This window comes from Colobus angolensis, unplaced genomic scaffold (genome assembly GCF_000951035.1).
Source record: "Colobus angolensis palliatus isolate OR3802 unplaced genomic scaffold, Cang.pa_1.0 Scaffold16, whole genome shotgun sequence".
NCBI lineage: Eukaryota > Metazoa > Chordata > Mammalia > Primates > Cercopithecidae > Colobus > Colobus angolensis.
The window spans coordinates 12,109,574-12,119,881 of NW_012114710.1; the positions used below are offsets into that span (position 1 = coordinate 12,109,574).

Consider the following 10,308-nt stretch of genomic DNA (forward strand, 5'->3'; position numbering starts at 1 on the left):
AGCAGAAAAAAAGTGACCAGCTGCTGTTATAGTGCGCTATTCCAAAGCTGCCTTATCTACACACAAGAAAGATTACCGACTCAATTTTCAAAATAGCGTAAAAAAAGAGGAAGGTGAATATTACCTAATGTTGTAACAAGAGGAAATGTTGAGCAAAGAAGTTAATCATAATTATTGTAAATTATTCACTGCAAAAATGGAATAAGGAATAACTACTACTGTCTGATTTTTTGAAAAACAAAATGTGGAATAAAATATAAAGTAAGACATAAGTTGATAGTAGGTTTCAAAAAGGATAATAGTATTTTTTTCAAATCTAAGAAATTACATATTGATGTGCAAGCTACCTCTGCTTTGCGTGAAAATAGAATTTACAGAGTTAGAAGAATGTGGAAGGAACAAAAGAGACACCTTAGAATTACCGTTATTCCACATGGGAGGGGAATTCTGTATTCCTGACATTGTAGTTCCCCTATGACCCTGGAGTGCTACATAAAGTTTTTGTTTTGTTTTGTTTTTTTGTTTTTTTGTTTTTTTTTTTGAGACGGAATCTCGCTCTGTCGCCCAGTCTGGAGAGCAGTGGCGCGATCTTGGCTCACTGCAAGCTCCGCCTCCCGGGTTAACGCCATGCTTCTGCCTCAGCCTCCCGAGTAGAATAGCTGTGACTGCAGGCGTCCGCAACCACGACCGGCTAATTTTTTTTTTTTTTGTATTTTTAGTAGAGGTGGGGTTTCAACGTGTTAGCCAGGATGGTCTGGATCTCCTGACCTCGTGATCCACCTGCCTTGGCCTCCCAGAGTGCTGGGATTATAGGCGTGAACCACCGTGCCTGGCCAGAGTGCTACATAATTTTGACGATGACTTCTTAGAAGAGTAAACCTGAGTTGATAGACTATTCTGGAAAGACAATAGGTGTACCCAGATGTGGAGTATGTTTATTATTCTATTCCCATGGTCTTCTACAAGGAGAAAGAGTAGAAGGTGTCTCCTTTGCCCTCACGGTGCCTTCAGAAAAAATGTTGCCTCTTAATGTAAATGTAATTAAATATATTTTAAAATACTTAATATGTATTTTAAAAATCTAACAGGTTCAAAACATCTTTAAATATAATATGATTTAATATTAATTAATGGGTTTGAAATTGGTAATTTAATTTTCTGTAACAATACTTAGTCCTCCCTTCCAAAATGGAAATTATACAACTTGACCAATGTTCTATGTGAAAATAATTTCCTTGATTTCTATTTACTATGAGCATCTGCATAGAAGTGTTATTCTTTTCTATGCTTATGAAGCTAGTTAATTGTTCAAACTGTGCTAGAGTATAAATACTTTGGAATACATATTTCATTAGATTCATTTACAACATAGATGGTTTCCAATGGGAATTTCTTACACTAATCTGATTATCAAAAAAAGGTGAAAATGTATCATCTGCTTTCAAGTCTAGTGTTATGTCAAAATATATTTTTCAATTATGCATTTCATTCTTCAGCTAATGGGTTTCATAAACAGTAGAGATTTCATTTTAAATTATTTTTATAAATAGTTCCAAAACATGCTTTTTTGTTGTTTTTTTGTTTGTTTTGTTTTTGAGACAGGATCTCTCTCCGTTGCCCAGGCTGGAGTGCAATGGTGGGATCTGGGCTCACTGCAAACTCTGCCCCCCGGGTTCAAGCGATTCTTGTGCCTCAGCCTTCTGAGTAGCTGGGATCATAAGTGTGTGCCACCATGCCTGGCTTATTTTTGTATTTTTAGTAGAGACGAGGTTTTGCCATGTTGGCCAGACTGGTCTTAAGCTCCTGGCCTCCAGTGATCTGCCTGCCTCGGCCTCCCAGAGTGCTGGGATTATAGGATTGAGCCATCGTGCCTGGCTCAAAAACATGTTTTTCAATTATTATTTTTCTAATGAAGACATATAATTGACTTACGTTTACACATGTATGTTCTCTATATAGTGAAACTTTTTAAAGAGAGAATAGTATGGAAAATTCAAAAGCTCTGGCTCTCCAAGGCAAAGGCAGAGAAAGGGCAACATTTTGTTATGCCTCCTGATTTTACTCCTTGCGTTTTATTTTCTCCCCTTGTCTATTTTTTTAATGCTAGAAACTGTTTTCTTAAGGGAGCATACCTCTTCAGGCAAGCATGATAATTGACAGATTTTAATACAGTGTGACCATATAGTTGAGAAGTAATTACCTAATAAAGACAATAATGTTACTGTTTCGATTATTTTGGGGGAGGGGGTGTTAGTTTTACATCATCTTAAAAAAATCCAGGTTTCATATTCACTGGTAGTAAATATATTAACTTTCTGGATCAAAATGGAGAGCCTCTCAAGATAAAGAATTGTGCAGTCAGCAATGACAAATTAGTCAGGATAGCAGGAACCTGGGGTCAAGACTATCTTTACCATTTTGGTCTCACCACCATATATAAGTGGGACCATAGTTGCGCAGCACTCGTTTCTGACACCAGTGTGGCATATCTCTGTAGCCCTGTCTTTGTCACAGATACTGCTCTGGGTAGCAGGAATTCTGATTATCCAGTTCCACTTCTGTAGGATCACATTTTTTACAGAGGTACGACAAATGGTACACAAATTTGGTTCTCAACCTTGAGACGGGATCAGAGATATTCTTCTTATTGTCCAGGAGAACAGCAATTTGGATGTTTCTCTCCACAGTGTCCTCATTAGGATCTTTGGTAGAAGAGATGATGATGAAAATAACCTGGGCCCACTTACATTTGTCATCAACAGGAATGATCCTCTCACCTTCATCTTGAGGTGTCACAAGAACAGCCTTAACAAAAATGGCCTAGACTGTCCAGAAAAGAAGATAGTTCTTTCTGTTGACTTCAGCTCTCTTGAAAACCCAAATTCTAAAACGAGTCAGATACTTCCTCCAAGGTTTAATATAGAATTATAACTAAATACATTTCAGAAAGAGTAAAGGACAAGGAAGTAAGTCAAGAATAATTCCATTTGCAGAAAGAGGGCCTGCTGCCTTGTTTTATTTTATTTTTTTGACCCAGGAAAGGTCAGGGCCCATTAGCAAAGTAGAATCAACATTTAAATACATAAGCAAACATGAAGGCTTTTGTCTTTTCCTCTCAGTTTTGAACACTTGGTGTCATCTGGGAAGTGGGTTGGTTTCACATCTGAAATAGGAGAAGGAAGGAATGAAGGAGTTGCCAATGACCTAAGATAAATATCTGATGCATACTAATTTTTTAATGTTACCAGAGTGATCCCAAACTCCTTAGCTTTCTGAGCGCAACATGATTGTAATATTCAATTAAATAGTTTGTGTCTCTCTTTTGCGTTTTATGGCAGAAACTATATAACTCTCCTGTCTTGGTGGAATTTGGGGAGTGGATCTTGAGGCACTGCAGTTGCTCATCAATACCTGTGAGCTTAAACTCTCATTTTCTGCAAGCCTCTCCTAGTCCTCTTCCCAACATTTCATCTTTGTCCATGCTGCTCTTGCTCCTTGTTTATTTCTATCCAAAATGCCAAGAAAAGCTCTCCATAATGCCCCAAGTTTAGGAACTGACTTTTCTTTTCCCTCATAAGTTGGAAAAACAAATCTTCATATTGTTTTTGCATATAGAACTATTTAGATACTTTCAACCTGGAAATTGTCTTTCATAATCAAAAGACTCATACATATGTGCTTTTCTAAACCTACTGATCTTAAACTGTTGGATGTGAGGACCTCCCTTTACTCTTAAATTACCCAAGGTCCTAAAGAGCTTTTCTTTATGTGGTTATATCTACCGCTATTTATCCTACCAGTAATTAAATGAGAAATGTAAAAATATTACTGTTATCTGAATATTTGTAACACCCCAAAAATTTATTTGTAGAAACCTAATCCCCAATGTTATACTATTAACAGGTTGGGTCTTTAGGAGGTCATTAGGTCATGAGGGCAGAGCCTTCAGTAATGGGATTAGTTATCTTATAAAAAAGGCATAAAGGAGCTGATTTGCCTCTTCCATCTTTAAGGACACAGAGAGAAGTTGCCATCTATGAACCAGAGCGAGATTTCACCAGATGTCGAATCTGCTGGAGCTTTATGGTGGACTTCCCGTACTCTAGAAGTGTGAGAAATAAATTTCTGTTGTTAATAAGCCACACAGATTATGGTACTTTTGTTTTAGTAGCCTGAATAGACTAAAATAAATATTAAAATAATACATTATGATATATTAATTCAATATATAATTATTCAGAAAAAAATACAATTTGAGTTATGCAAGATAAGTTCTACAGAACTGCTGTACATTATGTCTGCAGTTAACAATACTGCACTGTGCACCTAAAAATCTGTTAAGAAGGTAGATATCATGTGTTCTTATAGAAGTAAAAATTAACAATAATAAATTTATTGCAGTTTAACATGTATAACATATTTTTAGGAAAAATAATTGTATATTATAAAACAAAAAATTATAGTGAGAATGGTGGCATTGTACATTTTCACAGATCTTTTTCATATCTGGCTTATTCATAGATGATAGTAGAGTCTCATTTCTGCTTCTACATTTACACTGTTGCAATATGTTGTTTTGGTTGAGGTTTATGAAAAAAATTTGGAGAAGTTTCTAAAGTATAGGAAGTATCCAAAGAAGCATATGAAGAAAATACTCTGGGAGGAGTACAGTCACTTCCGCTGTGAAGGCACAGATGAGTTCCTAAAAAGCACTGAGCTGTGCAAAACAGTACTTTTAAAAATACAGGGTTTATAAGAAAATGAGTTTAGGAATATAGTGCTCGGAAACTTTTCTGACACACACAAAACCAGATAGTAATCTAATTAAAAAGCAGGACTCTAATAAAAATGGTAGCACAGTTTCAGACATTAAATAGGCAAGAAATGAATGAATTCAATGATAAATACAGCATTACCTTATGGGAAATTTATTTGTGGAACCCGGTGTCTTCACTCCCCCAGGCTGCTCTACCTGGCTCCCAAGTCCACCACTCTACAGGCAACAGGAAGAGAACAAAAGAGAGATGAAAAGAGAAAAAGGAAGGTGAACACAGAGGGAAAATGCAAAATAGGCTGAGAGAAAATGAGGAAATTAAAGAGAGGGAGGTTGGGGGCCTTCTTAGTGTCCTTGGTAGTTAGAAGGGTTGCACCTTGTGAGTTTTTGTAAAGTACTGGCGGGAAAGTGATGTGAAATTGAATGGAATATGGTAATACCATGTGTGGATGGGTGTGACTCAATGTCCTCATGAAGTGTGTGTCTGAGTGGGATGTTTGTATTTGTAGGAGGGAAAAAGTAATATCTCTTCCTTACCTATCACAAGGTTTGAAGCTGACACTCCTATAATGCGAGGCAGATTAACAAGAGGAAAGCATAACAAATATGTTTAGCAAAGTTTTTTGTGGCACGGGAGACATCAGAAATGGAGACCTGGAATGAATCAAGGATAGTTTCTCAAAAAGGATATTGAGCAACTCTCTCTTTCTTCCTCTTATCTTCCTTTCTGTCTCTGTCTCTTTGTCTCTGTCTCTTTCTCTCTGTCTCTCACACACATGCACACACGCACACAAATGTGCATGAACATGTAGTATGCCACGTCTCCTATGAAGTACATCTTATTTTAGTTTGTGAGACAGTGATATGAAACCCAAATTTGGAATGATTTTATAATCATCAAGACAGATTAGAGTACCACTAATCTTAGATATTGGATGTTCCAGTAGTTTCATATATTAACTCATGGTGAATTGAGAATTAAGAATACAGTATTCCATATTATTTGAGAAAATTATTCACTTTCAGGTTATTTTCTTTAATGAACCTTGAAATAAAAGCTTCACTTCAGACCCTAGGAAATGCTGGATGAAGGTAAAAATTACTTCGAATGCTTCTGAAACTATAAAAATACTGCCTAGGGTGTTCTCTATTGATTATATATGCAGATTACCTTTTTAACTGCCTCTCTTATGAGGTATTAATTTGTGCTTGGAATATTTTATGTCCTTGATAACTTGATTGATTTTGAGCAGTCAGTAAAACATAGATCTTTATTTAAGTAAAATTCAATAGAAAGGCTTTCATCTGACATCAGTCAGATTTTATTGAGGATTTGATACAATTCCTTTTGATATATCTCATTTCATTAATAACAAATATAGGAATATATGCCAGATTCTGAAATGAATTACAATCGAAGCCATAGATGTTATTCTAAGCCACATTCAAGTGTCAATTCACTTCCATTTCAACTAACTTGATAAATAATCATACCCTAAGTTTACACAGTTTCATATTCATTACCATATTTTTTCCTACTAACAACCCCCAAAACAGGTAAAATCATAGTAGCATAAAACTTGACATGATGAGGCTATCTGCAGTGGTTTGGAGCCTCTGGAGAGAGGCCAGAACCTCCACCTTGGAGTGGGACAGAACAGTAGGGATACAAGTGTTTGGGAACTTGACAGGGTAGAGGTAGGAGCACAGAATGGTTTCAGATTCCAGAAGAAACTCAAGTCAGATGTATAGGTTATGGTACACAAAGTGTGTGTCTATGGATGATTGTCTAATATGTTCAGTTCCCATATGTGGGCAGGGAGTTTACCTGACAGGAAAGCCACAAGCACCTGTGCCACAAAAGGTTACTGGAAACAGGGAGAACTAGAGTGTTCAGGAGAAATATGATCATATCATTATTAGGAGACACATAAAGATCACCTACAGAGCTGGGTAAATGTGCACTGTGTGACTGGGTAGGTCCAGGATGGGGCTGTGGCATGTTTGTTTTAAAAGCCACAGAAATGATACACTTGGTCTATGGTGAGAACCACGACTTAAATAGAGTTCAGTCTGGGGTAGCAGCATTCATGACATAGGTAGGAGCCAGTGGTAGACTTGGGCAGAAAAGGCAAAGCTCTAAAGTCTAAGAGTTGAGGAATAGATTGTAGTGCCCTGTAAAATATCTCAGGGTGAATGTTTCAGAGCAATTATGGTCATATTTGTTTCCTTTTTAAAGGACACAGTGATGAATTCCATTGTGTGTGTGTCTGTGTGTGTGTGTGTGCTGGCCATGTGTCAGAAAAATAGGTCTACCAAACTGTAGGCATAGGGCTGGTTGAGGCATGTTCATACTAGGGAGGTAAATTATTAGTCTGTGGGTTTTGCAAAAATGCAGTTGTCAGCAATGGGCAATTTATAACCAGTGTCTCTCAAAAATTCAGACAAGACATTAGCCTCAGGGATGTCTATCATGAGTAAAGGGACACCAAACACTCAAAAGATTCAGAGTCAAATACTTTTTTAAGAAAAATGGGAAGAGAAAATCAAGAGACATATTTAAGTCATAATATCCAATAGCAAAATTGGGCTAGAGATATAAAGAGACAATTCATAGTAAAAGCACTAATGGCAAAACAAACAAACAAACAAAACACATAAGAAAAGATGTCCAAACTTTCTGATACTAGCAATAATAATTAAAGTAAGGAGATAATTTAATTTTGTTAAATTAGCAAACGTTAAAAAGTAATAGAATCTGTATTAATTTCCTATGACTGTTGAAACAAATTATCACAAACTAGGAGGCTTGAGGCAACATAGATTTATTCTCTTACAATTCTGGAGGTCAGAAATCTGAAATCAGTTTCACTGCACTAAAGTCAAAGTGTTAGTAGGGCTGGTTGCTTTCAGAGGCTCTAGGAGGAGAATTAGAGGAGAGGGGAATTAGTTTCTAGCCTTTTCTAGCTTCTGGAGACCACCTTCTTTCCTTGGCTGGTGACCCCTTCCTCTTAATAACTACTCCAATCTCTTGGTTCATCATCACACTGCTTATTTCTGTATCAAAGCTCTCTCTAATAAAGACATGTGATTACATTTGGGAATGTAATCACACATGTAATGAGGAGAGAATACTCTCCTCATTAGGCTTCTATTCTTTCTTTTAAATTTTATTTTAAGTTCTGGGATACAGGTGCAGAATGTGCAGGTTTGTTACATAGGTATACATGTGCCATGGTGATTTGCTGCACTATCAACCCATTATCTAGGTTTTAAGACCCCCATGCATTAGGTATTTGCCTTAATGCTCTCTCTCCCCTTGACCCTTACCCCTGACAGGCCCCAGTGTGTGATGTTTCCCTCTCTGTGTCCACGTGTTCTCATTGTTCAACTCCAATTTATGAGTGAGAACATGGGGTGCTTGGTTTTCTGTTCCTGCGTTAGTTTGCTGATAATGATAGCTTCCAGGTTCATCCATGTCCCTGCAAAAGACATGAATTCATTCTTTTTTATGGCCGCATAGTGTTCTATGGCATATATGTGCCAGATTTTCTTCATCCAGTCTATCATTGATGGGCATTTGCTATTGTAAATAGTGTTGCAATAAACACATGTGTGCATGTGTCTTTGTAGTAGAATTATTTGTAATCCTTTGCATATATACCCAGTAATGAAACTGCTGTGTCAAACGGTATTTCTGATTCTAGATCCTTGAGGAATCACCACACTGTTTTCCACAATGGTTGAATTTATTTACACTCCCACCAACAGTGTAAAAGTGTTCCTATTTCTCTACATAGACTTGTATTCTTTGTGTCTGGTTTCTTTCTCTTAACATGAAGTTTGTTGCAAGAGGCTGCAGTTAACTTACTTTCATTGCTAATAGTATTACATTGTATGGAATATCATAATTTAATATATTTTAATACTGATGCAAATGTGGATTGTTTTCATTTTTTGATTTCTTAAAAGAGCAATGCAGCTACACTTCTCTTCTATATTGATGTTTATACTCTCTCCTAGTCAATCAAGAAGTTTAGACTGCTTTAACCCCATGTAATCTATCTATTTCTGTCTTCACTCCTATACTGGCCATGTTATTTTAATTCTCTTTATATTTTAAACCTCTCAAGACATTAAAAAATTTTAGACAGTCATTATTCATTTGGGTATACCCACATATTTACTGTTTTAGTTTCATTTATTCCTTTTTGTAGCTCTTTTTTTTTTTTACTAGATTGTTATTTTGCTTAAAGAATACTCTTTTTCTAAACCACCAGGAAGAAGTTGAATCCCTGAATAGACCAATAGCAGGCTCTGAAATTGAGGCAATAGTTAATAGCCTACCAACCAAAAAAAGTCCAGGACCAGATGGATTCACAGCCGAATTCTACCAGAGGTTCAAGGAGGAGTTGGTACCATTTCTTCTGAAACTATTCCAATCAATAGAAAAAGAGGGAATCCTCCCTAACTTATTTTACGAGGCCAATATTATCCTGATACCAAAGCCTGACAGAGATACAACAAAAAAAGAGAATTTTAGACCAATATCCCTGATGAACATCGATGCAAAAACTTCAATAAAATACTGCCAAACTGAATCCAGCAGCACATCAAAAAGCTTATCCACCAAGATCAAGTGGGCTTCATCCCTGGGATGCAAGGCTGGTTCAACATACGCAAATCAATAAATGTAATCCAGCATATAAACAGAACCAAAGACAAAAACCACATGATTATCTCAATAAATGCAGAAAAGGCCTTCAATAAAAGTCAACACCACTTTATGCTGAAAACCCTGAATAAACTAGGTATTGATAGAATGTATCTCAAAATAATAAGAGCTGTTTATGACAAACCCACAGCCAATATCATACCGAATGGACAGAAACTGGAAGCATGCCCTTTGAAAACCGGCACAAGACAAGGATGCCCTCTTCCACCACTCCTATTCAATATAGTATTGGAAGTTTTAGTCAGGCAATCAGGCAAGAGAAAGAAATCAAGGGTATTCAGTTAGGAAAAGAAGAAGTCAAATTGTCCCTGTTTGCAAATGACATGATTATATATTTAGAAAACCCCATTGTCTCAGCCCAAAATCTCCTTAAGCTGATAAGCAACTTCAGCAAAGTCTCAGGATACAAAATCAATGTGCAAAAATCACAAGCATTCTTATACACCAATAACAGACAAACAGAGAGCCAAATCACTAGTGAACTCCCATTCACAATTGCTTCAAAGAGAATAAAATACCTAGAAAATAAAATTCCTAGGTATTTTATTCCCACTTACAAGGGATGTAAAAGACCTCTTCAAGGAGAACTACAAACCACTGCTCAGGGAAATAAAAGAGGACACAAACAAATGGAAGAAGAGCATACCATGCACATGGATAGGTAGAATCAATATTGTGAAACTTGCCATACTGCCCAAGGTAATTTATAGATGCAATGCCATCCCCATCAAGCTATCAGTGACTTTCTTCACAGAATTGGAAAAAACTGCTTTAAAGTTCATATGGAACCAAAAAAGAG

At 36.6% G+C, this 10,308-nt stretch overlaps 1 pseudogene; it reads right to left on the reverse strand.

The window, feature by feature from the left end:
- Window positions 1–2,372: 2,372 nt before the first annotated feature.
- LOC105508339 lies at window positions 2,373–6,776 on the reverse strand (annotated as a pseudogene).
- Window positions 6,777–10,308: the final 3,532 nt, after the last annotated feature.